Below are 27,706 nucleotides of genomic sequence, written 5' to 3' on the forward strand. Positions count from 1 at the left end.
TCCTTGTACTTTACTGGCCATCATGGGTTTCTCAGTTGAGATGGGATTCAGAAGCCCATTAGACTATGTATTATGTGGTAAAATGATCATTGTAGAGGGCAGGATTTCATGATAACCTAGTACCTTGGTTCTCTTGGGAAAACAAAGACTCTTTCAATGTTTATGGATTCCTTGTAGGCTTCTGATTTGGATCTTGAAACATTGTTATGGGGAATGAATGAGAGAGGCATGGGCTGAAGCAGTCCATGGTCTGAGGTTTTCTTCAAATTAGGTCAGTCTACACTGAACAATGGACGGGAAGAGGTAAGAGTAGGCAAAAGAACAGATGCTGTGACAGATGTTGGTGTTTCCTTTTTGTTTTCCCTTTGTTGCCCACATTACGAGACTTGAATTTTCCCTTGGTGGTGTAAGCTTTGGTGTTGGAAAGCTAATTTTTCATGGTGCTTTCCTTAATATCAACATATTAATCATTGAGTAAAGGCTCAGAGTGAGGTATTCACCTGCCAGCTTTGAATGACGCTAAGGAAATGGGAGCAGTGGTGAGACAAGTAATATTAAGTTGGTTAGTGGGGCTAAGAGTACCAGTTGTGTTTTTTAGTATCCATTCTTCGCAGTTTCATAGTCATAGAAGTTTAAACTGGGCACACAGCCAGACTCCCTTGCAGCTAGTTGTGACAGTGTAACTATTCTGGTTAATGGGTTATCAGCAAAAGTGATGTGTGAAATCTCCATGTCCACATAATTTAAAAGGAAGTAAATTTTTCCTTAGCTGCTTCTCTTTCCCTTTTTCTGCAAGCCTGTGTATCAGTGTGTGGTTGAGCCATCTTAGGCTGTGTGGATAAGGACAGCATTCCAGGGTGAGCAGAGAAACAATCTAGAAACCTGGATTCCAACACTGACAAACTGCCCTGTCAGCTCTGGACTGCTACACTGAGAGAGAAGTGCAAGGAAGGTTCCATCTGAGAGCACAGGGGAGTCATTTGTTCTCAGGCAGATGACTAAGGAGTCTGGCATTTGTTCCATAGAAACAGATCCTTCAAATGTAACCTTACCTTATCCACATATTTGCATAATTGCAACAAGGAGTGTCATTTGGGAAGACCTTTTAGAGAATGGGTACAGCAGTGGGAGGAGCAATTTTTTCTCCATATGTCAGGCAGAGATACTCAAGATTTTGGCCAACCATGTTCTGAAGGAATCAGGGACTTGCTGCAAACCCAGAAAGCTGCTGTGAGCTCTTACAGTTGGTGTGGGGGAGGTATTAAAAACACTAATATTTCTGGAATGGAGGCTTGAATTGAATGCAAGAAAGATACCATAACTTAGAACAAATTGCTTCAGAAACCAAATACATCTTTTGCAGATGGCGTGACCTGGCTTTTGGTTGGCTGTTTTCAAAATAATCCTTATTAAGGAATGAATCATTGCACTGGCTCTAAATTTGCAGTTTTATCTTTTCCCTGGGCAATAAGCAAAAATCATAGAAACAGGCCTGGAGAGATGAAAGTAAAATTGATGGCTTTCAAGATCTGGGTTCTTTAATTGGTAGGGTTGTAAGTGTCATTTAAAAAAAAAAACAAAAAACTTTAAGGTGAAAATCAGGTAAAATTAATCATTTTAAGCTAAACAACCCAGTGGTATTTAGTAGTCTAAATGTAACTACAACCTCTCTCTAGTTCTAAACTATTCCATCACCCCAAAAGGAAACCCTGTATCCATTAGGCAGTCACCCCTCTTAGTCCCTCCCTGCATCCTTCCGCAACTGCCAACCTGCTTTTCATCACTGTGGATTTACTTATTTTCATAGAAATGGAATCACGCAAGTTATGACCTTAGATGTGTGGCTTCTTTCTCTTCACATAATGCTTTTGAGGTTCATTGAAGTTGTAGCAGTGTTGATACTTCATTCCTGTTTGTCTGGGTGGCACTGGGATTTGAACTCAGGGTCTCGCACTTGCCAGGCAGGCGCTCTACTACTTGAGTCGCTCCTCCAGCACTTTTTGCATTGGTTATTTTTGAAGTAGGAGCTCACTTGATGCCCAGGCTGGCCAGGACCATGATGCTTCTCTTTGTACTTCCCTCAGAGCTGGGATGACAGGTGTATGCCACCATGCCAGTCATTGGTTGAGATGGGGTCCTGTGAACTTTTTTGCTGGGGTTGTCCCTGAACTACAATCTTCCCAATCTTTGACTCCCAAATAGCTTGGATTACAGGCTTGAGCTACTGCTCTGGGTTTACTTCATTTCTTTTTATTGCTGGATAATATTCCATTTTCTGTATGTATCACATTTCATTTATTCACCCATAAGTCGATAGGTACTTGTCCCTTTTTGTGGCTATCGTGAGTAGTGTTGCTATGAACATGCAAAGTATTTGAGTGTCATTTTTGTTAATTTTCAACTCAGGAGTCAGGGAGGGGAGAATCAGGAACATCTAAAAGCCCCAGTTCTCATTGTCTTCCAGTATGCAGGAGAAGCAGGCCACCCAAAGGGCACATATTGCATGTGACCAGCTCTCGTGGTCCACCACAGTTGTATGACAGTATTTCTGAGCACTGGGGTAGCAGAGTCATAGGTCCTAATTCCCTCCTTGCTGTTGCCATTTCCTTGCTCTGAAAATCCAGGCAAACCTGCTGTTGAGCCAGGCCAGGAGCCCCCCTCTCTCTGTTGTGCCCTCTCTATCTCGTTGTTCTTTTTGGTGCTGCTCTATCAGTTGGTTCAAGGTCAATTGTACCTACACATGCTCCAAGAAGCCTCCCTGGCTCATACTGGAAAAACATAACTTCTCAGGTAGAGTAGAAGTCTCCCCAGGTTTCCTGATGGGAGACAGAGGACAACTAAGAATAGCAACAGTTCTGAAAAAATGTAAGAACAGCCATTTATTGAGCACTGACTGGAAATAAGATACTCGCCTTTAATCTGTTGATCAACCCTATGAGGCAGGCACTATTGTCTCCCTTTGATAGCTAAGGAAATTGAGGCTAAGAAACAGTAGATATTTTCTTAAGTTTACTGAGCCAGTAAATGGTGAGGTCAGGGATTAAACTCAGGCTGTGTGACTTTATCCGGGGCACTCAGTCCCAGCTCCCAGAAGGGATCCACCACAAGCTGGGCCAGGGAAAAAAGGGTTTTGGCTGGGGATAGGTTCTGGGGACCGGATGGATGATGCTGGAGGAGGATTCAGGGAGCCAGGAGAGCGAGGTGCAGCCTGGATCTGAACAGCGTGACCTGGAACACAATGCTGAACCAGGCCTGTCAGGGATTCAGGAACGAATAGTCTTGGTCTTTTAAGCATGGAGCACTGTGCGTGGCACATCTCACCACTGGATGGTTCATTTGATGATAAGGAATGGCCTGGATCAAGGGATGCCAGGGACATGGGCTTTGATGTTTGGATCATCATTGTATAAGCAGCACCCAGTATGCGCCAACACGGCACATGGTTGGCCTTCAGTTAAGACTTGTCCATGGGAAGAATAAACACACACAGCTTTAAATTCATAGCGCTCTCTGCATAGAGTTTCTATATGACAAGAACATTACCTCACCACCCCTCAGGCTCAGGTTGTTTGTGTTTATCTTGTTACTCTTGAGAGCCTGGATTTGTGGTACCTCTGTGAACTTTGAAGTGCCACCAACAGTGGGTATTAGAGTTTTGAGGCTGTGACAACAAATTACCACAAATGTGGTGGTTCAAAACCATAGAAATCTACTCTCTCCCAGTTCTGCAGATCAGAAGTCTGACATCAAAGGTGCCAAGTCTCTGAAAGAGTCTTCCCTTGCTTCTTCCACCTTTTCTGGTTCCAGTGTTCCTGGGTGTGTAGTACAGAACTCCACGTCTACCTCCCTCTTCACGTGCTCCTTCTCTTCCTCAGTGTCCTCTGCTGTCTCTGCTGAGGAAGCTTGTGGCTGGATTTGGGCCCACTCAGATCATCTGGATCATCTCAGCTTGACATCTTCAATTTCATTGCACCTCCTTTTTCCACACAAGGTCATATTCACAAGTTCCAGGGATTGGATGTGGATGTGTGCTTTTTTTATTGTTGTTGTTTTTGGGACACTGTTCAGCCTCCTACACAGGGCTTGAAGCCTCCACAGAGGTGAAGAGGAGCCATGAGTTGTAATTCATGGCTGAAGTCCCCCTTCGTTCAATGCCTCCCAACAGCCTCATAACAGGCTCGTCACTCATTGTCTCCACAGAGGGGCTGCTTGGTTCCAGTACTTCCCCTGCAACTTCATAGAGATGTGTACCTAGAAATCAAAAGAAGGAGGTCCAGGCTCTCTGAGCTGATGACTGGGTCACTTTGAAGGCAATCTGTCCACATGGTCAGACTGAACTGTCTTGGCTCATTTTAGGAACCCACTAAAAACTTCTTGTAAGATAGGAGGTAGGACAGGTAACCAGTCTTCTCTAGACAGTGGGGTAGGGAAGTTAGAAGAGCTGGACAGGGGAGCAACAGGCTAGGCTTGGATGCCTTTCTGTTTGGCCACTGGGCTTCTCCCAGCACCAGCTTTGTTCTTCAGAAGTTTTCAGCTGAAGGCTCTGGACATCTGATCCACTGACCTTTCGAATTGGGAGACTTCAGCATAGGACTCAGGCCTGGTCCTGGGAACGTGTAATGATTAATTTTTTATGTTACCTTGACTGGGGAAACATGACCAGTTGGAACATTATTCTGGACGTTCCTATAGGGATATTTTAGGATGAGTTTTACATTCAAATCTGTGGACTTTGAGAAAAGCAGATTGTCCTCCTAATTATGAGTGGGCCTTCCAACTGGTTGAAGTCTTGAAGAGAACAAAAGGCTGGTTCTCCCAGAGGGAGAAGGAGTTGACTTAACTGCAACATCATTGTCATCATCATCTCTTTCTCTCTCTCTTGTCTCCAGCCTGCTGGTCCATCCTGCAGGAATTTGTAATCTTGTGAGCTAGTTCCTTAAGCTAGATATTTTTCTCTATGTCCACTTGCTATTGGCCCTCTTTCTCTGGATAACTTTGACACTCTCAGAGTCTGCCTTCCTAGCATCGGCAGCAACCTTCTCAAGAAGGGGACATGGCCTCTTCCTAGCTCTGTATTCAGCCCTCTCTCCCTCTGGTCTCCTTTCAAACCCCATAGTTTCTAGCTCTATCTATCTATTCTAGCTATCTTTGAACATGGATAAGGAAGACACTTGGGCCCTATAGTATACTGTTCTGTTTCAAACAGCTGTTAACAGTTTCCCCCCAGCCAGGAGACACACCACCAGATCAATAGGATTCATGGAGAGGAAACATTTGACAGAGAAGAAATGTCAGGGGGACTGAGTCACATATGGGCCCAACTGGGGTCCCCAGGGGTCAGCAGGCTGAGACAGGCAGAAGACAGCACCAGTATGAGTGAATGCAGAGACTAAAGCTGAGGGCCACAGCTAATCACACTCTCCACTGAGGCAGGGGCAGAGGGGCCCAGGAATGCAGGTTCATGTGGGTAAAGACCAGACTGGCAATAACCAGGAAGAAGTCATGAACCATAGGTATGAAGAGAGAGGAGTAGGCCTGACCAATTTTACTGGCATGGGGAATTATTTCAGCTGCCTTTGAATCCTGTTCTTGCCATCTGATAAAGTAAAGTTTGTCACAGTGAAGTGTCAAAAGACAAAAATTACAACAAAAGACTATAATGGGCTTTCATTTGTAATTCTAGAATCAGGCAACACCTCATTCTGTGAAATGAACCTGTTTGGTGAGCTCAGCAGAGGAAGCTGACTTCATTGACAGAACAGGACCCAAGGAAATTGGAAATAAAGAAGAAAAGGCAGGCTGGTTGTTCAAAGTCCCTATACTTTTCCTTGCAATGGTTAAAGCCAAGAGAACTCCAGTATCATTCTGGCTTGGGAAACTTGGCTATTTTCTCTCTCTCTCTTCTTATTTCTTGGACAGTCAGATAAGCAACTTGGTTTCGACTTAGTGACATGGAACTTTACCATGAGTGATTCCATTTTAGTTTGGTCTGCTGGCCTAGTGTAGAAGCTCAGTCCAAACCCTTGAGTTCCTATGGTGGCAGGAAACTGTCATCAGGGCTGGGAGGAAAGCCCTTTGAGGACCCAGCACAAAATGGGAAGACTGTCTTTCTAGGCTGCAGGATGGCCAAGAATTGTCCATCTATGATCTATGATCCTGGAGGAACATTGCAGCATCCTGCACGACTAGAAGGAGACGCTGCGGTCCGCAGAGGCACACGTCTGGTATTTAGAGCTCACCCAGACTTCAGAAATGGAGGAAGAAAATATGACCGATTTTGAAATTCAGTGGGTGTCTTGGCTGGCTCAACCATCTGCCTTTATCTCTGACTAGGCTATTTTATGAGTCTGGAGAGAAAGATGTTTGCTTATAGGAAACTCTGGAGAACAGTGCCTGTCCATAGGAACGTGAACTGTGTCCTATGGAACGCAGAGATCATCATCACCCTGTGGCCTTTCCAGTTTAGCATCTGTTCACAGCAGCATTCCTAAACCTGCTTATAACTGTGTGTAATTTTGACTTCTCTTTTGGATGTTTCTTTTTTGGAAGCGCTGGGGTTTGAACTCAGGGCATGTGCTTACTTAGGCAGGTGCTCTTACTGCATGAGCCACTCTGCCAGCTCGAGTTCTCTTTTGAACTCTTATTAACTAATGAGCTAAATAAAAGTCTTCAAAATGTGACTTGAGAGTAATGCTCTTACCTTATTTATTCATTTCTGTGTTTATTTTGTGTTACTGGGGTTTGAACTCAGGGCCTTGCACTTAGCAGGCAAGTACACTACCACTTAAACCACACTCCCAGCCCAATTTTACCTTATTTTGGGAAATTATCTTTTTAGAGCTGGTGGAGTGACTCAAGGTGGAGAGCCTGCCTAGCAAGCATGAGGCCCTGAGTTCAAACACCAGTACTGCCAAAAAAGAAAAAAAAATATCTTTTGAGCCCAAAAACTTTAAAAATGAGAGGAATTCATCTCATTTCATTTCATCCACAACAAATACGTGAACACGTATTAAAATTATACAGCTGAGGTTTAATATGTGCACAGAATGGGAATAGACCTGGCAAACTGTTAGAAATATTTTCATAATTTCTTCCCTTCCTTTATCTTAGAGGCAGAATTTTGAGAAGATCCAAACTCATGCACAGAAACTCGCTTTCCCCTTCATTCAGTCCATCTCAGTGGTAAAAAGTATTGCATATGAAGGTTGTGAACGCGGCTCATGAAAGTGATTTAAAGGACTTACAGTATTTTAAGAAAGGACTTTGGTAATGCTGACTATATAAAGATTTTTGCCTTCCATCATTCTGAAACCACCAGGTCACTTCCCCTCCCAACCTGCCGGCACTCTAAAGGCGCTCAGGGACAAGGACCTGGACTTCTTATGCTGTCAGGTATTTTAATTCACATTAACTTTCCCTGGGAAGGCAGGTCTCAGGAGACTGAGGCCTTACTTTTTTTTTTTTTTTGAGCTATTGTTAAGGTGAAATTCACACAGCATAAAATTAGTCACTTAGAAATGTACTAATTTAGCAGTGTTTACTACATTCCCAATATTGTGTGACCACTGTCTCTACCGAGCTCCAAAATTTTTTCATTGCCCCCAAAGGAAGACCCATGAAGCAGTCACTCCCCATTCCACCCTCCCCTGTAGCCCACCAACCTGCTGTCTTTGTGTGCTTATTTACCTATTCTGGATAGTTCATGTCAATGGAATCATATCGAATGATCTAGCAATTCCCCTCCCACAAGAATTAAAACCGGGTATTCAAACTGATACTTGTACATCAATGTTCACAGCAGCCATAGCTATTAAGTGTTCCCGGGTCTTGTCCGTCTGTATGCTTCCTTCTACAGACTGATCTTCCTTCAGCCAAAGCAAAGACGGGGACAGCAGGAAGACAGGAGAAGTGCCCAGTAGCCCTCACTGGACTTATTCTCACTGATGGCAACAAATCCTGTAATGGGTGACCACTTTCCACAGGGGGTATTGATGACAATGACCCAAATATACCCACATCTTGGGGCACCTTGAAAGGATTCACAGAATTCACAGGAAGCTGGGTGTACCCGCTATGGAAGCCAATGACATGGGACTGGACCAGAGTCCCTCAGCTTAGATCTGATGTCACAAATACCACATCTTCTAAAGCTAAAAATAAAATCCTACAATTGCCTGATCCTCTTTGGTCAAACTCAGACTGAAGACAGCTATTCATATTAGGTAAAAAATACCACCCCCATCTTTGAGCATGTGTTAGGCCCTGCCATAAAATATTTCATGCGATCATACAATAGCTCTGATTCTATTGCTGTGCCTAGAAGCTTGCTATATAAGCCAGCTGGCTTTCTAGCCTCAGGCAAAAGTGTGCCTGAGCACCTGCCTTGGGGTGGGGTGTGGTTCTTGAGGCCATTCTGGTCACTGCCAGTAATGAGTCCAAGGCTGGCAGGCCCACTGCAAAGCAGGCCTATTTCTAAATCTGTTCTCAGCTCATTAATTGTGAAACATTTTTATTCCAGCCCTCTGTGGGCTTGACTGGCACTATAATCCCTGGTTTGCAAATGAAGGTACCAAAGCCCAGGCCTTTTCCAGTGTTTCTCCCCGGCTCTCACTTCTGGCAATTATTATAAAGTACACTCATTATCTTCACAATGCTTTGGAAATTAAAGTTTAATTCAGCTTGTTATTCTGTGGCTTTGCCTAATAACATTTGTACCTGTCCCAACACTGCTAGGCTACAAAGCCAAATCATCAGAGGCTGTAGCTTGTATCCTCAACTTTGTTCCTATTGGTCTGGCCAGAGGCAGTTTACATAAGAACATTTTAATGGGTCACCAGGGTTTTCTGTGGGGATGGTTGTCTCTGTAACAGGCAAATAGGACTTTCTTAAGAGAAAAGCTGGCCTGCGGAAAAATGTTCAGACTCGAGTTCTAAGATGTGCTCGTTGAGTAGTTTGTACCCTTTGTTAAAAGCAAATACAAATGAAGCCACTTTTTTCTTCCTCCAAGGTACCCAGCCTCCAGTTGGGAACTAGACAGATCTGGGTTCAAATCCTGGCTCTGCTGGATATGTCCTCTGTGCTCCCTGAGCTTCGGGGTGCCCAGCTATGGAGGATGGTGACAGAATCAGAGCTATTGGACAATCACATGAGGTATTTTACAGGAGGGCCTAACACGTGCTCCAAGATGGCAGGATATTTTTTAATTTAGTATGAATAGCTGTCTTCAGCTTGAGTTTGGCCAAAGAGGGTCAGGCAATTGTGGAATTTCATTTTTAGTTTTAGAAGGTATGGCTTTGGTGATAGCAGACTTCACAGAGCTTTTCAGACCTCAATTTGCTCCTTGTCTGGGGTTCTCACCTACAAAACAAGCCTTCGTCTCACCAGGTATGTAGGCTGTTTAATCATTTTGAGACTTAACCAAATTACAGCAGTGTTTTTAGATCCATAATTCCTTAGGGGAAGGCAGTGTACAGAGAAGCCAGAGAGAGGGTAGAATGCAGAATCGGGGAGAGAACAATCTAGTTTTTTTTTCTATATTGTATTCAGAGCTCTTTTGATTCTATGTGAGTGAACTGGATACTTTTCTGTCTATCAGTCACTCAACAGATGTCAACCATGCACTGCTCTGTGACTTTTCAGGCCTTCCTTTCATAGATATGCCTGCTTCCTTTCTGCCTCTGCTGTAGGAGGGTCACTGTGATGTGATACACTATTTTCCCTAAGATGAGGGAGGGCCGTGTGGGGTACCTAGAGGGTAGTGTGAACAAAGAAGTTTGCTAAGAGGTTCAGAAAGAAGATGTGAAAATAGAGAGGGCTGGTGTCTGTTGAGCAAAAATGCTGCTGGTGGGAGTCTAAGGTGGGAGTATAGCTGAGTAACCCTAGCCAGAATTATTTTCCAATGGGTTAGAAACTCGCTTGGGGTATATGTGTGTGTGTGTGTGTGTGTGAGAGAGAGAGAGAGAGAGAGAGAGAGAGAGAGAGAGAGAGAGAGAGATTGCAATGTTTCTTTCATAGAAGAAATGCATCCATTTAGCCTGCCTACTCTCAGACTCCCTTTCTACAAACAATTCCTAGCCTGGGCTCAGGGGACTCTGGAGAGATGTAGCACTGTCACAAAGGGCATAATCGTAGAGTCCAGGGCAGTATCTGGGAGGCGCTGGGAAAGGGCAAATAGGAGGAGAGAGTTGCTGGTGCCTTCCTGCCTGGCTTGTTTATTTTTTAAAACTTAGGAAGGAACAATGTACAAAGCATTCTGTGATGGCAGAAACCAGGTCTGCTCAATTTTCCCTTTTTCTTCAGCTTTCCTCACCTTTAATCCCCTAACAATCCAAGACAAACTTCAACTACCAGCAGTACCCTTTTATTCTCAGCATGAGAGAAGAGCATTGCTAATACCCTCTGGGTAATCTGTTTAATTAAAACTCAGGACATATGTTAGCTCCTGGTATAGATGGAGAAGTGGGAAGAAAATGAGAGGTCAGGTGAAGGAATTACCCATGGCCAGATCCGAAAGCTCTCCTGATTCCATGAATCCTTTGTTAGTCAAAGAAAGGAGTGAGATGGAGAGTCCGGGCTGGGTGATTAGCTCCACTCAGCAGCATGCATGCAAAAGTTGTGGATTCCCTCAGTGCACTCTATTAAGCAAAATGGAGTACATATCTTTTTATATTTGAATCCTTACTTGATTGAAGAGGCGAGATTTTTGCTGCCTTTGTTGTTTTTGTAACTTAATCGGCCTGGCTGCCTTGTTCCACCAGCCACTTGAAAACAAACTTCTGAGATATGGAAGTGAGTCCTACACCGAGGTTATTTCTATGGCATCAACCATTCAAAGGAAAGGAATTGGTGATCTAGTCAGGTACAGTATTTGGTTTGGTAGTGTGATGCCCTTAATATCACTCATCTAATGTCTTCTAACATTCGAGAGAAATGGCCACGCAAAGCAGCACAGTGTGCCCAGTGTGGTATCCCTCACACCCTTCACCTCGAGATAATCTGGAATCTGCCTCTTTTGAAATTTCTGAATATCCACTAGCCCCATTCTGATGGTCTTTGTTTTAAATCTAAAAGTATGACTTTCTTGGTGATGTGATTAGTTACAGTACCACATCACATTGCACTTTAAAGCCATCACTCACTTGCTCACTTCACATACAATGAATGCCTGTTGTGACAGGAGATGCGAAGTTACTTCCTTCTGAGAGACTCACTTCTCAGCTTAAGCCATTCAGACTCTGCTCACGCTTGCGCCTTGATATTGGACCAGAGTCACCTGATGGAAGCATGGCCACTGGACACTAGGCTTTCATTTGTCACTTGTCAGTCTCAAGGAGTCAGACTACCTTCTCTCTAATGGGTCTAGAAAAAGCTTGGCTGTGCCATTTGGGTCATGGGAGCATTCTTGATTCTATCTCTACAGCTGGGGGTTGGTGATCTCCATGAACGTGCCTTGGTTACATGCCTATTCGTAGAGGATCCAGGGTTGGTTTCTCATAACTACATGTTTTCCCAAAAGGGTAGTGTGCCCTTAAAACAAGATAGATAGAATGGGGAAAAAATAAGGCAGCAGGTGGCTAGGATACAACCCAGACGTCCCTCATGTGTTCTAGACCTGGATTATCTAGTTGCTCACTCAACACCCTGCTTGGATGCCCCACATGACTTTCCAAGTTACCATGTTGAAATCTGGACCCCACCTCCCACACACATTCACATTGTTCCACATATATCACCTTGGTAAAGCATACCATAATCCCTGACCACTCAATGACTTGGAGTCCTCAAATCTTTTCTCTTCCATGGTCAACCTGTCATCAATCTGAAACATTACTTATCTCTGTTCTTCTTCTCTCACCTTACTGCTACCTTCTTGGTTTAGATCATGGGTATCTCTTCCAAGAAAACCACGATGGTCTGCCAGCTGTCTTATCCCCCTTCTCAAATCCAGGTTCATCTTTCTATTACTAAAATATGACCATTTAATGACTACCCAGTGCCTTCTGGATAAAGTGAAAGCTTTTCAAACTTGGCATATGGAGGTTTTTCTTTTTTATGAAGTCCCCTCACCTGACTTGGGGATTGTTCCTCTGGTTTTCACATTTCGCCCGGCCTACTCTGATAACACTGGAAGGTTTGTTCATGTGCCTAGCTCTGTCCATGAGCTGGAGTTTCATTCCCAACCCTGCATAGCTTGCTCTTCTGTGTGAGCTGAAAAGCTAAAATTGCATTTATGAGACTTCCTTGTGGCTGGGATGTAGGATTGTGATATAGGTTCCTTCAAGCAAATATGCCTGTATGAGACTTCAAATGAATGCTAACCATGAAGACAGAATCTTCTGGCGAGATTGATGTTAATAATTGGTTCTTCTGGGGGCAGGTACAATGGAGAGTCTAGGGTCCAGCATACAGCTCAGAATGACTTATCTCTACCACAGGCAATGGTGTGTCCACTAGAACATCTTCTTGGTGTGGATGGTCATTTTTCTTAGTTCATATAGGTATCAGCTGCATTGTTGTTGCCTGTGTAGACACTTCCCAAGATTCTGTGAGCTACACATTTTTTAAAAAATAAAATTCTTTGGGCTGGGGATGTAGTTTAATGGTTGAGTGCTTACGTAGCATTCACAAAGCCCTGGGTTTGATTCTCCTCACCATAAACCAAACCAAACCAAACCTTGTTGAAACTGGTTATGGAGAAGCTATTGTCTGCAGCTAAGCACCCTGATTAACTGACGGTGCCTAGCTCACTGGTGTTCGCAGTGCCCAGCACAAAGTCTAAGTCATAATAGTTACCACATGCTTGTTTGCTAAATGATTTTTTGAATGGATATACTTTTTCTGCTCTTGGGGTGCTCACTGTATGATAAGGCAGTACACATGAGAATAAATATTTCAAAGAAACAGTTATGACAGAGTTATATACAAAGAATATGAATGCAAAGATGGAGCAAGGCATGGTGACTCATGCTTGTAATCCTAGTTACTTTGGAGGCTAAGATTAGGAGGGTCCAGATTTGAGGCCAGCCTCAAAAGTTCACAAGAACCCATCTCAATCAATAAAATGTGTGTGTGGTGGTATGTACCTATCATCCCACCTAACTGGGAAACATAAATAGGAGGATTTCAGTCTAGACTGGCCTGTGCATAAACGTAATATCTTTTTTCTTTTATGGTACTGGGGTTTGAACTCAGGACTTACACCTTGTGCCACTACACCAGCTTTTGTGTGTGTATGTGTGTGTGTGTGTGTGTGTGTGTGTGTGTGTGTGGTGAGTTTTTTCTAGATAGGGTCTCATAGAACTATTTACCTTGGCTGACTTCGAACCACGATCCTCCTGACCTCTGCCTCCTGCGTAGCTAGGATTATAGGCATGAGCTGCCTGCACCCAGCTAAGACCTTATCTTAAAAATAACCAAAGCAGGGCTGGTGGAGTGGCTCAAGTGGTAGAGTGCCTGCCTAGCAAGTGTGAGGCCCCCAGTTCAAACCCCAGTATGACAAAAAAACAAAAACAAAACAAAGCAAAAAGGGCTGGCAGCGTGGCTCAAGTGGTAACATGCCTGCCTAGCAAGCACAAGTCCCTGTACTGCCAAAACAAGAGAAAATGCCAAGATGGGACCACTAAAGTCATGCTAGGGAGGGTAAAATTTGAAAATGAGTAACTTGCTGAGGGTGTCGCTCAGTGGTAGTGGTCTGTCTTCACATACATGAGGTATTGGCTCCAGTCCCCAGCACCGGAAAAGGAAATCTAGTGGATAACAGTCCCCAGTGAGTCAGGAGTAGTGAGAATAGGTAGGGAGGGCTGAATGTATTTGAGAACTATTTCAGAAGCACAGTGGACAAACCCTGGGGACTGCTCACACTGAGAGTTAAGGGTAACCAAGGCAGGGCGCTCTGGCAGCAACAGCAGTAAAAATTAAGAAAACGTGAAGAAGCTGCTGGGAATTAATTAAAGATTTTAGTTGTAGGCCTTAAGGTTTGATATCTTCAGACCAATATCTGGGAGGTCATCAAACTATCCATGTGCCCGAATATGCGCTCCCCATGACCCTGGAGCCAGGCCCAGTGCCCCGGTGCCTTGGCCGCTGTTCAAGCATGACTGGAATCTGGCTCAGCATGAGGTCGGGTGAGCAGAGCCTGGCGCTGCTGCATATTTAAGATGACTGCCAGGGGAAGGAGCTACGGAGAGGAAAGACTGTGACCGAGGGAGGCATCTTGCCGTTCAGTAACCCAGCGTGGAGCTCTGTCTTGGCTGCAGAGTTACAGTCACAAGGAGCATTCTAAAAGTCAAACCCCATTTCGGTTTTAAGTCATGCCTGGGCAAGCTGGAGCTTTGCCAAAAGACAAGAGAAGACTCCAGACCTCTTTGCAAACTGGTCCTGAGACACACGAGGACCACACAATAAAGCTGTCAGTCTGGTCTCTGCAGGCAGGCATGTGACTCATTTGCATATGTCACTTCCTTCTGAGTAATCCAGTCCCTGGGTCTCTTAACTACAAATCCTGTGGGCAAATAAAGCTGTCCAGCACAAGCTGCTACTACTGGATCCAGGCTGTATTTGTGAGGGAAGATGGAGCTCCTTTCAGGAGAGGTGTTTCAGAGGAGGACCACAAGGATAGCTGAGGCTGGGGGGCTGGGGTGGAGCTGCCAGGTGGGGGTAAAGGAGTTGCTGGGGCTCTGCTAGCAGCCAACTGTCAAAGCCCTGGGCTCTGGATCGACCAGTGAAGTCACATTTTCCAACCAGCCTGGAAGACCATTCCTATGTGTAGGCTGTTTGTCTCCTTGTTGCCCTCGGCCCTGCCTTTTGCCTCCTTGGAGCCCATCCTATTCAGACTTGAGGTCAATTAATAAGCAGAAAACCTGTAAGGGACCTTGATCAGGCACCTACAACCCAGTCTACCCTGCTGAGGTTGCGTAATGATGTTCGTGGAATGGCCAACTGCTTGGTTAGGGCTGAATTCAGGCCTGTGTAGAGTGGGATACTGGGCAAGGTTGCTCCCAGCAGAGGAGTCTGGCTTGGGTGCTCCAGCTGCCTGGCCTCCCCCAGGACCAAAAGGCTCCACAGCCCAACTCTTCTCTGACCCATCAGCAGAGGCACCAGTTAGCAGAAATCAAGATAACAAATGGGTCCTCTTATGCTGGGCAGGGGGCAGCCCTGCATCAGATGCCAGGCTTTGTGGGCAGGACACAGACTGGATTTCATCTCCCACCTGTCCCTTTTCCTGGCTTCTTTGTTCTAGGCACCAGTGGCTCAGCTGAAGTTGGAGGCCCTGCCCTGAACAGTCCACCAGTGTGGTGTGATATATCAGTTGGTAAGTTAGGCTTTAGAGACTCTTTTGCAATCTTCCCCACCCTGCCATTATGTTACTCAAAATAAAAATGATATTAACTCTTTTTTTTTTTTCTTCTTTGAGACAAGGTCTCGATATCTTAAACTCTTCATCCTTCTGCCTCCTCCTCCTGAGTGCTGGGATTACAGTCGTGTGCTACCATGACTGGTGATAGTGACTCTTAAAACACAAAACTTATACAAATGCTGAAATTAAAACAATTTTACTTGAGATGTTTAGATTGCATTTTTTGGTGCAATTCTTACTGGAGTTGGACAGTTTTTAGTTTTGTGGCAGGCACCTGCTTAGTTGGGTCTCTAAACCAGTATTTGGGTACCCATTGGGCAGTCCAACTTTGCACGGAGGGTCCATGGCTGCTTCCTGCACCTGTAAGCATCTGTGGCTAAGTCTCCCTGTTACTGTCTGCCTCCTAGCTCTGCGCATTCCACCTCCATTGTGTCATACTGCTTGAGGGCACTATTTACACCTTGGCTTTCAGAGCTTGACTGGCTTCTACTTTCTCTGCCACACTGGTTCCCTGAATTTGGTGGAACTTTCTGGCTTCACTTAAGCACCTCATCCCAGAAGTGATGCTGTTTTGCCTGTTTTGTGTTTAATCTTTCCTGACTGTGTTTGAATCCCAATTCTAGTCTTGCCAAATGGGCCCCCTCATGCTATTGTAACCGGATTCATAACAATCCATCACCTTTGGAAGGTCAGGCAGTGGAGGAAGCTCAGGAAATCTGGCTTCCTTCATGCCTTTTGGCGGTTTTAAAAGAAGTCCACACATTATTTGATACTCCTCCTTTTAAGAGATGGAACTTAATTCTCCTTCCCTAAAGTATGGGGGATTTAGTAAGTTGTTTCTTCAGTGGAGTTTTTTCCAAGACAGTGTCTTGCTATGTAGCCCAGGTTGCCTCAGCCTCCTAAATAGCTAGGGTTACAGATGTGTACCACTACATCTGGCTTAGTGAGACACTTCTTATGAACAGGTTGGGTGTTGTTTCTTGCCTTCTCTTGGATTATTGACTGTGAGGAAACCAGTTGCCATCCTGTGAAGATACTCAAGAGGTCTTTGTGGTGAGGAATTAAGGCTTCCTGCCAGTAGCTGGGCCTGGGCAGACATATGAGTGAATTGCCTTAGAGCAATACCTCACACCTGTCAATCCTCCAGATGACTGGAGCCCCAGCCAACATTTTGAGTACTCCTGATGAGGCACCCTGAGCCAGAGCCACCCAGCCAAGCTGCTTTCCAAACTCCAACTTCATAAGATAATAAATGGGTATTGTTTTAAGCTACTAAGTTTTATAAGGTCATTTGTTATACAGCAACAGATAAATAATATACATCCCAAAGATAAGAGCCTAGAGAGGGATGGTACTATTTTTTTCTTCTTTTTGGTGGTACTGGGATTTGAATTTGGGGCCTTGTGCATACTAGGCAGTCACTCTACCATTTGAGCACACCATCAGCCCTGTAATGGTTAATTTTGATTGTCAACTTGATTGGATTGGGAGACAACTAGGATATTAGTAAAGCCCATCTCTGGTGTGTTAGTGAAGGTGTTTCCTGAGATTATAAAGGCTCTGAACTAACCAATGGTTTAATCCATTGGTGGACTCAAAATTTGAATAGACTATTGGGAGTTGATGGAACTGTGAAAAGGGGGGCCTCATTGGGGGAAGTAGGTCACTGGGGGTGGGTTTTTGAAGGGTGTATCTTGTTCCTGGCCCCTTCCTATCACTACTCCTTGTTTTCTGGTTACCATGAAGTAAACACCTTTCACCCTCCATGTCCTTCTGCTGTGTTCTACCTCACCGTGGCCCAGAAGCAACAGAGCCAGCTGAACATGGATTGAAACCTCTGAAATGCTGAGCCAAAACACATCCTTCCTCCCTTAAGGTTTTTTTTCAGGTATTTTTTATCACAGTGAAGAAAAAACTACCTAAGGTAAGATGGTCTCACAAAATGGTTTTCTGTACAAGGAGCTTTCACGTCATTTAGTACCCCTTTCTTCAGAGGTATTACATTCTAATGGCTTATTTCTCTGCTTCCTAGGTAATCACATGGTCCCTGAGAACACGAGTTGTGACTTACTCATAGTTTATTCAAGTTCTAAGGATATGTGTATGTGTGTGTGTGTGTGTGTGTGTGTGTGTGTGTATAAATAATTTGGTGGTACTGATACTAGGGTTTGAACTCAGGGCTTTGCATTTGCTAGGCAGGCACTCTACTACTTGAGTCCTATTTGGGGTATCTCTGAGGGTGGCAGAAGTAGTCAATTCTGGGGCCTTTTACCTCTTAGATCCTGTTTCTCTCAGCTTCTTCCATGCCTTGGGCCAAGGGAAACATTTAGTTGCCTCTGCATGCAAGGGGATGTGGATTAATTCTAGCAGGCATTCCCAGACCTGCTGGGACTCTATAAGGCTTACCACATCCAACCCTCTTCCCTGGAAAGAGCACTCAAATCACCTTCAACCCAGCAACCTTTGGGCTTACCCCAGTGGCCCACACTCTTATTTTCACCTTACTAGTTGTTTGCCTCTAACATATCTGGTTTAGAAGCAGAGACATTTGGGGCCCTGAGGAGTGTGTGTATGTGTGTGTGTGTGTGTGTGTGTGTAAACTACTTTTTGATTATAAAACTTTTTGTGGTTGTTTGAGACAGGTTTTTGCTATGTAATTCAGGTTGGCTTCAACTCATGAGCTTCCTGCCTCAGCCTCTTACATGCTGGAATCATACACTTTCACCACCTTGCCCAATTCAGAATTATACAATATTTTAACATACAGAAAAAAAATTTTTTTTGTACCCACTCTCAAGAGGAAGCAATGTTGACATTTTGCCATATTTTCTCTAGAACCCTGTCTTTTAAAAAATAAAATTAATTACTATAGATGGTGCCAAATACTTCCCTCTCTTTGGCTCCCTGGAAATAATGAATGTGTGGAAGCTGGTGTTCCTTGTTCTGTTGTTAATTGTTTATGCATTTAAAAAAGACACATTCTATTGTTATATATATTTTAAAAGTTTTACATAATTGTATCATATTGTACATACTGAGTTGTCACTTTTTCCCACCCCATATTATGTTTATTTTCCTCAATTTGAGGTAATAAAATACATACAGCAAAACACAATGAAGATGTAGAACTGTTCCGTCAACCCAAAAAGTCACTCCTAGGTCCTCGATTTTTGATATTCATACACTAGGCTTTAGCAAATAGAATGAGCAGCCTGGCTTTGGAATCAGGAGTATTATGACTTCCTTTCAGTGATGTCACTCTCTACTTGGAGCCATGAATGAATACCTGGCCAACTGCTCATCGGTGTTTTTCCTGTTCCTTTGGTCTCCAGTTGCTGGGGGAGAAAGAGATAGATGTGAGCCCCGGGGCAAGGAAGGCAACTTGCATTCCCACCTCCACTGTTGCTCAATGCAGTCTCATAGGCCCTTCCTAGATTGTGAAAGTTTCTCTGTCCAGGCCCATCCCCGCCCTGGTCTGCAATCATTCATCCAATAATCTAGCAGCTTATTGCATTTTTTCCCATGAAGAAGTGAATTCACTTAGACTGCTAAGTAAAGGACTCTTTTAAACTCTGTCAACCGTAAGACTTAGCTTGTCACAAAGGAAATATACTTCCTCAGCAGCCCAGGGACCCTTGTTGCCATGGTTCCTGGGATGGTACATATTTTCAGCAGAAAAAAAAGGATTATGATTGATTAGCGATATTTGTATGAAGGATGGATAAAGAGCCTGAGAGTAAATATAATCCTGTGTATTTACAAACTTGACCTATGCCTTTGATGCTATCATATTACTTCTCCAATATGTTACAGAAGCAAGTCCTTGTGTGGCAAAAAGTCTTCCTGCCCTCTTAGGAGGCCCAGTTTCTGCTTGTGTGCCGCAGCTAGCTGACCTCGTGAGATTCCACCTGGATGCAGCATGATGGTGGCATTCTTCTAGCAGCTGGGCTGAGAAGATAGAGCACAGCATAGAAATTGGCCCAGTAGTCCTGCAGCCCCTTAGTGCTGGAGGCTAATCAATACAGGTGTCTGAACTGGCCTTCACTTCTCATTGACAGTCTTGGCAGCAAGTCCAAGGTTGTCTTCATTATTTAGCATCCTGATTGAGGTGTGCACTTGTGGAAAGAATGAGCCACACATGTCCTGCCATCTTATTGCTTCTCTGATGAAAGGAGACAGGCGGCCTGGCCTTGGGAACTTAAAATTGCAAACGGAAAAAGAGCAGTCTCAACTCATATTCACTTTCCTGTTCCCTGTGCTGGCCCTGCTAGGGCAGGCTTTCCAATGAGGGATTGCTGACATCTTGCTTCTGCTAACTGGTCACAAGAAAAAAGCCAGGCAGAATCTGTGGGATTTGAAAAAGAATTTGCTAAAGTATGCAGCAGAGTTCTTCCCCTTGCCCAGAGATTGGGGGTGGGGAGGTGGCAGGTCTCTACCATGCCCAGTGGAAACAAAGTCTCTGCACAAAGAGGTGGGCCTTCACCCTTCAGGCTCCTAAGGGCCCTGGCAGTGGGCCCACTTGGGGAACAGGAGTGCAGAGACAGTTGCTGGAGCCCATCTCTTATGATCTCTAGCTTTTATTGCTGATCAAAGCAGGCTGGCCGTGTCCACATCACATAAATATTGAATCGGGCTGCTGGGAAGATTAGAAACTCTTAAAGAAGTTGTGGAGAGGAGGAGCTCCATGCAGAAGATGGTACCAGAAAATGCTGACCCTCAGCTAAGAGCTCAGATGAAAGTCAGCCACAAAAGAATGAGCATGGATCCTATCAGGCACGGCTTTTATTCGTGGCTTGGAATTTGCACAGGCATTGATCGAAAGATATATGTTGAGGAAGAATTTGATTGGCTCAGATCCTCTAGCAGGAAGAAAGCACTCATCTCCTGATTTGACTTTCTTGTTTATCTCAAAGCACAGCATGTGAACCTGAGCCCTGGGATTGTGCCTCAGCCTCAACGCTGTGGGAGGGTTCTCCGTCCCAATCCTTGGGCAAATGCTAGCAGGGCCTTTCAGAGGTAGGCCATTTTCCAATGGACCCCGTGGGCTTCTTCCCAGTAGGAATCATTTTTTTTTTTTTACTAGAAAGCCTTCCCTGGCACCCCAAATCTGAGCCAGAACCCTCTCTCTACACCCCCACAGACCCCATGTCTACCTCCATCCCAGCACATATAGCACTGTCTTGGATGCATCCATCTCTCGCACTGAACTAAAGTGGGTAGGACAGGCTTAGTCCCTTTCCTACCTATCTTCAGTCCTTTGTACATTGCGCAGGATGAGATAAGTATGTAGAAAGCATGTATTGAATGAACACATGAAGAAATGTACAGGGATCCTTGGAGTGGGCCATGGTGAACAGTTGCTCCTGGGGCATCCTTCTGACCAGAAGTTTCCTCTGAGTTCTTTTTTTTGGGGGGGTGGAGAGAACTGGGGATGGAACACAGGGCCTTGTGTGCTGCTGAGCTCCAACCCCTATCCTCTGAGACATGTCCGCTGTCCTCTGAGCTCTTGTACTGACTTCTCCATGCTATTTGCTTAGATTGGGTGCTCCTCTTGCAAAGGAAGGTGAAGCCCTGGGTTTTCTTATCCCTGTCCCCCTTTTCTTTCTTAGTGATGCCCAGCAATCCTCCAACTTGTCTGCCCTGGAGCACAGCACATACAGGAGGCCAGCTTCAAAGACATGAAACTGTTCCTCACAGTGTGGTAAAATCTGCTACACAGTCTTTTGAAGTGAGTGGTAGGCACACAGCTGACTGTGATTTCTGCTGTGTGGTTTAAGGTGAAAGCATTTCATGAGTCTCTTCTCTAACTTTTCTTTCTTTTTTTGTGGTACTGGGGTTTGAACGCTGGGCCTCACGCTTTCTAAGCAGGTGCTCTACCACCTGAGCCACTCTGCCAGCCCTCTTCTCTACCTTTTCAATTTCTCTCACTGTCTTGGATTACTCTAAGCCCAAGTTTTTGGGTTATTTTTGGTTTTTTGTCTTTCTTCATACTTTCTTAGACTTATTTTCTTTGCTGAAGACTGAGACATCTCTCACTCCTGCTCTCCTTTCTGGCTTCTTAGGAGAGCAGGGCACTTTTTGGCCAAGGCTCTGGCTTTGCAGTTGAAATTCCTCATTTTGTGTGGTCCTGTCCCAGGCATCTAGTATTCAGGCTCTGAGTCTTCCCCAGCTTCCTGTTCTCTGGAATCTCTACCCAATGAGCACATGTGTCCGGGCCTCATAGCTCCCACCCTCCACAATCCCTGCCCTGCAGGGGGCTCTTCCTCCTCACTAGCCACACCCTCACCTGGGCCTTACATAAGCTCTGCCTTCAACCGAAACTCCCCTGAACAAGTGCTGCTTCTCTATCATTTGCCCAGCCTGGGTCTCCTTCAGTTCACTGTGACTTGGAGGAAGGGTCTCATGGTTCCAACTTTTCTTTTTCCCCACTAGATCTTTCTAATGAGAAGGTATCCTGGGCCTTCAGAAACCAAGCACTTAGGAGGAAGACAAAGGGAAAATCTTATTCCAGGAAGAGGAAGCAACTAACACAAAGAGACAGCCAGAAACCTGAGCACAACCTGGGTCAGGGATGGGGTGAGGACATGGAGGGTGGGGCTTGCCTTGAAAAGAATTGTGAAGCAAATCATCAAAATGAGGTGGAAGAGTTACTCATTAGTGCTGAATTTAGATCAGTTACTTCTCAGACCTTACAAAGGGCTAATCTTGAAATGGATAAGAAAGTTGGAGAAAAATGAATAAGAAACTGATTCTTTAAAATAGCCAATAACTCTATAGGAAAATGAGCAAGCGATATTATGATCAGCAGCTCCTAGGAGAGGAAATACAAGGACTCTGACATATGTACAAAATGTCTGACTTCCCTCAATAAGAGAAATGCAAATTAATTCTCTATTGGAGCTGTCATTTTCACCTCTTAAATTGGCAAAATTCCAAGAATTCAATAGCACATTCTGTTGGCACTCTCAAACATTAGACGTGAAAATTAGCACAACTCCACTGGAGAGCAATTTGGCAATATTGCCAAATTGTAAAGCCCAAAGTATAAAGGCTTTTACCCTTTGAACAACAATCATACTGTTTTGCTTCTGAGATTTAACTGTGCACATGTTAAATAATGTATATCCAGGGCTATTAATTATAGCATTGATATCATGGTGCACAGAGGCAGCAGCTAAGTGTCCCTCTATAGGGTACCATTAAATAGATCAACTATGCAATGGAATACCATGCAACTGTGAAAAAGAATGAAGATGTATTGACAAAGAGTTCCAGGCTTCCCTTGACTTATCATTAAATGATTCAACAACATGAAGAACAGGTGTATGGTATGCTCCATTTTGTCCAAAGCAAGGTGGAAGAAATAAGAATAAGTACATGAATTTTCTTGTAAAAGTACAAAGGGTTGGGCATGGAAGAGCCTGAGTGTTTGCACAGGTGAAAGTGAGAGGAGAGTGGGAACCAGTCATACAGTAGGGAGGAGATGTTCCATTGTGAACCTTTTCATATTTCCTTAGATTTTTTTTTGAGATAGGATCTTCCTAAGTTGCTCAGAATGGCCCCAAGCCCTCAATCCTCCTGCCTCTGCCCCTCAAGTGCTGAGATTACAGCTGTGTGTCACTACGCCCTGCTTATTTCCTTAGACTGTGATCATGTGGCTATGTGTACCATATTCTAAACATGAATTAAAAAACGAACTCTCATTCCTGTAGTCATTTTCAGAATAGTTCTTCTATTGCCCGACTGTCCAGAGGAGCCCAGCATCAGGTTTTATGACTCACAAACCAACTCCAGTGATCCTTGAGTGTTAAAAAAAATATTGCACCTAAACAAACTCATGAATGTCTTTGGAGGGTGGTGGCGATCTATCACCCAACTGTAAGTCATTACAACTCCTGCAAGATTGAAAAGACCTCCTCATGCTTTGGGGACTCTGATTTAGGTTTCTGCCTTTTACCATGTGCTTCTTTCCCACAACAGTTGTCATTTTCAGGTGGTGTCTCTGTTAAAAAAAGTCAGCACCTTCCCTTTATTCTGGCATCTTTCTTCCTTTGGCTCCCCAAGATGGCCTGGCCAAGAAGTTCTGTGAGATCCCATCTTTCCCTTATACTTCATAGCCACTTCTCCAGGCTCTGTACATTATGCATAACAAATGTGGTTGCCCAATTTGAACACCTTGTAAAAACATTTCAAATTACTCAGTGGAAATCCTTCAAACAAGGAGCAGCTGTGCTGGAGAGCACACCAGTCCATTGCTCACCGCTTTCTCAGGAGTATGGTGGGAAGAGTGAGAGTTCCAGGAGGCCAATAGCAGCCTTCACCTCCACAAGCTCTTTGGCCTCAGACAGCGGCCCTGTCCTCTATCATCTGGGCTCCTAAATAGCCTTCTTTAGAAGACACCCGAAGACCCAGGAGGCCTTTGGGTTCAGGATTACCTAATTTGGGCTTCATTGCTCTGTGGGAGACACCTGTGCCTCAGGTAAGCTCATTTACTGCTTACACTTCATCTCAGATGGAGGTTGTTAAGCTCCAACTAGATTGTCGCACTCCTACCTGTCCTCTTCCTTAAAGCTGATCTTTTGGAGAGTTCTGTTCATTTGGGTGTAGCATGCTTCATTCTCAGGATGAAAGAGGTCTTTATCTGTGATCACACACATGTCCTCTCAACCAGCAATAAACTCCTAGAGAGTGCAGGGACCTCTAGTCCCACAGTCACTAACACACAGCTGACCCTTTACTTATGGAATGAATGGTGGAATAAACTCTAACACTTATGTAAAAATGAGATCACCCCTGTCCTATGGAAATGCCTGTGATGATGGAGGTGTAGTTGTGCTGTTTAATACTGCAGCTGTCCAGTGTGGCAGCCGCTGGGTACATGGGACTCCTGCGCACTTGAAATGTGGCTAGTGGAACTGAATGACATTTTTTATTTTCATTTTGTTAAATGATCCTATGTGACTATGATATTGAGTGGTGTAGATTGAGAGTAGTGGCTTTATAATTTGATTATCTACATTGATAAATTTTGTAATGTTCTTAAGCTAGTTCTTATTTCAGAAGGCACAGATACTGGGCTAGGGGCTTGGCTCAAGTGGTGGAGCACTTGCCTACCATATGTGAGGCCCTGGGTTCAGTTCCTAACACCCCCCGCCCCAAAGAACCCAGAATCTTCCAGCAGCAGTTTTAGAAGCAGTGAAAACACATATTAGCACTTTCCATGATCACCACAGGCAAGTGGAGGCCAAAAGGAAGGAGAGTGAATAGAAGCTGGTTCCACCTGCTTTTTTTTTTCTGAGAAAGCCTTGAGTCTCCCAGGAGTGCAAATAGTCAGCCTCTTTATTTATGACTCACCCAGGAGCCACCCCTGCAAGTGCTCTGAGCCCCCGCCAGCAGGCGGGCACAGAGTCAGGGCTGAGTGGCATGTGTGAGTCACTAGCACATTTCTCAGAACAGGTGTTCTTTGGTGAGACTTGGGGATGGTGCCCTACCCAGCCCGTCTTAGGTGCAGGGCTGACTGCAGCCCAGGGACAGGCATGAGGTTTGTTCCCCTTCAGGAATGTGTGAGGTGCAGAGTTACTGGGGACCCAGTTCCAGAGACCTTGCTAGGAATTAAATCCCAGGGTAGCATTTCCCTGAATGTCTACCAGCAGCAAATTCAATACCATACAGCCACCTGGCTCCGGCAGTTCATCCATCTGGTTCCACCCATCTTTGCCGCTGGCAAAGAGGGAGCAGAGATCTTTTTCACGCAGGTGCCTGGGGCTCCACAGTCACAATTAAGGTTGGTTGGAAATGCACACGTGTGTTTCTACCTACATGTGTGAGATCCCCTAGGTGCACGGTCCTGTACTGTACGGCACGGGACAGAATCGCCACAAAGGTGTGCAGTGTTCATACAAAGGGGAATGAATTGCTTTCTGCAACAGAAAATGTACCCAGAGCAAATGATGACAGGCCCTGTGACACCAGGTCACTAAGGCAGAGCTCACCGACTTGCCAGAATCCTTTGCTCTCATCTGTCAGGGATACGGACAAAAACACATGCCGCCTACCATTCCCCAGTCCATACTCCTCTGGAGTCGCCCAAACTGCTTGCCACTTCTCATTTGGAAAAGAAAAAGAGGGCAGGGCTGGGTCCTGACGCAGCAGAGCTCACAAAGTGCTGGAGGCCCAGGGCAGTGAGTCACTACTGTTGATAGTGAGCCATTTTCTGGAGCCTAGAGTTGTCTCAACACATCCAACACACCCCAAGGCCCAGCAGGCAGGGCGAGGGAGATACTCTACATGACACATGAGAGAACCTCCAATTACCAGTTGTACAAACAATGCCTCCTGCAGGGGCTTAGGGAAGTGCAGAGGTGGCTTGTCACTTGCTCAACTCTGATGCACCTCACCTTGCCCTCATGCTGACTTTTCTCCTAACCATATCTTCAACTGGAACAGGGGCAAGTCTAGGTTTGAACAAACGCTGGAGTCCAGGTACCCAATCACTGCCAGAATAACGTGCAGACAGCATGGATGTATAGTGTCGCTTGTCATTCCAGTCTGTTTCTTGAAATCCCAACCAACGGTGTCTAAAAGTCCTGTGGTTTCCATTGCCCTGTTTTTCAGAACTATTCATCTCTGCAAAGGTCATCTCTGTCAAGTGTGACCCAAAAGGCTTGTAGGAGCTGATTCCCTTTGGGTTTCCCAGAGAAGAATTCTGTCCCAGCCTGCTGTGTGTGATTGTGTGCATTTCTTGGGACACTGAAGGTTAATACCTGCAGAAATGATTTCCTAACTAAAGAACACTTATTTAAGAGCAAAGCTATCTCTGTGCATTATAATCTCTGAATTTTGTATTTTGATGGTTGCAAGAGACTCTTAAAATCATAGCTTCATTTTAAAGGTAAAGGAAGCAATATGGAAATATAATTTGGCAGATATCACTTAGCTTACAGGCAGAGCTACTAGATGCTTGAGTAGGTAATTAACCAAGACATTGAATAAGTCAATCAGTTGAGGCTGGCTTCAACTGGAAATTTGAACTTCCTCTGGACTGTTACTTAGAAGAGGAGGTATAGATTCAGTCAATATTTCCCCCTCCCGCAGCATCAGCTACCTTAAATTTTATTGTCTATGAAGTGGGATGATAACATGTCCCTACTTTTATCATAAAATGCTTTGCTTTTTCTTTTCTCCTAGTTTGTACAAACTGGATTTATGTAATTGGAATTCAGCTGATTGATTGAATCTGATGACAGGAGGAGACTCTCGCAGCCACAAGGACACATCAAGTGAGCCCAGATCCACCTTTACATCTCTGGATGGACCATGTGTGCAAAGGTCCTGAGACCTCTAGGGAAGACAGCCCTCAAGGTTGAATCAGCTTATTCTTCCTTTCTCGATAATGTGTGTCAGCCACCAGGAGATGCAGGGTTGAGATGGGAAGGGGAGGTTGACACTTTCTTGTGACTTATGCCAACTTTGGTCATCTGAACTTTGACCTGGAGAGAGATGTCCAGAGCCTTAGTGGCATGGAATTTGACACATCACAAGACGAGTGAAACTTCTGCATTTTCATAGTTAGACGGATCTCTTTCCTCCACCTTATTCTGGAAATTCAGGAGACAGAATAGGGCCTTGCAAAGGCCCTGGTGAAAGGATCAGTTAACGTTGTCCACAAGGTTCTTTATAGATGGTTTTTTAATTGTCCCTCTGGAGGTCATTCCAGTCCTGCTTATGAAATAGTTGTTAGTTAGGAATCCAGTGCCACCCATCCTCAGTGTCAGGTCAGTTCTGTGGTGGGAATCTGCTGGTATGGAGACCTTAGGGTTGTGAACCAGTTGTTGGGCTGAGGGCATATGGATTTTTCTGATCTAACACTGTATTCAACACTATTTGGTAAAATTCTCTCAACAAGATTCTTTAAGCCCAGATAACATGGTTTCTGTTTTCTTTGATATCCCTTCTAGCATGTAGCCCAGACACATTGTAGACAGTAAACAACTTGATTTGATTTTTAAAGGCTTAAATTAGAAACATATATTTACAGTAAAAGACATATGTACTGTGCATAGAGTACAAACTTATAGTAAAAACTTATTCAAGTTGCCAGTGAGAAGCAGGGTAGTTTTTCACACAAAATTTATCTTGGTAAGAGGTTTTGATTCAAACGTCCAAAAGTTTTCAATGATATCCCTCAAAAAATGTGATAGTAGCCAGGTATGCTGGTGCACTTCTATAATCCCAGTCTTGAGAGTCCCCCCCTCAACCTGGGAGCTGTGGCCAAGGTGTGACCCAGAACCACCAGGCAGCATCCTTTGAAGGGACTTTTCACACACCCGACAGGGCTTGAGAGGAAATTTG

At 44.6% G+C, this 27,706-nt stretch overlaps 1 long non-coding RNA gene across 6 annotated transcripts in view; it reads left to right on the plus strand.

The window, feature by feature from the left end:
* LOC141421700 (uncharacterized) overlaps window positions 1-27,706 on the plus strand; it is a 46,359-nt gene that overhangs the window by 17,353 nt on the left and 1,300 nt on the right. For all 6 annotated transcript variants that reach the window (XR_012446373.1, XR_012446374.1, XR_012446376.1 and 3 more), the window contains 3 exons: window positions 15,239-15,310; window positions 25,970-26,110; window positions 26,543-26,716. This is a non-coding gene — a long non-coding RNA (uncharacterized lncRNA). The remainder of the gene's footprint in view (window positions 1-15,238; window positions 15,311-25,969; window positions 26,111-26,542; window positions 26,717-27,706) is intronic.

Source organism: Castor canadensis, chromosome 3 (genome assembly GCF_047511655.1).
Source record: "Castor canadensis chromosome 3, mCasCan1.hap1v2, whole genome shotgun sequence".
Taxonomy (NCBI): Eukaryota; Metazoa; Chordata; class Mammalia; order Rodentia; family Castoridae; genus Castor; species Castor canadensis.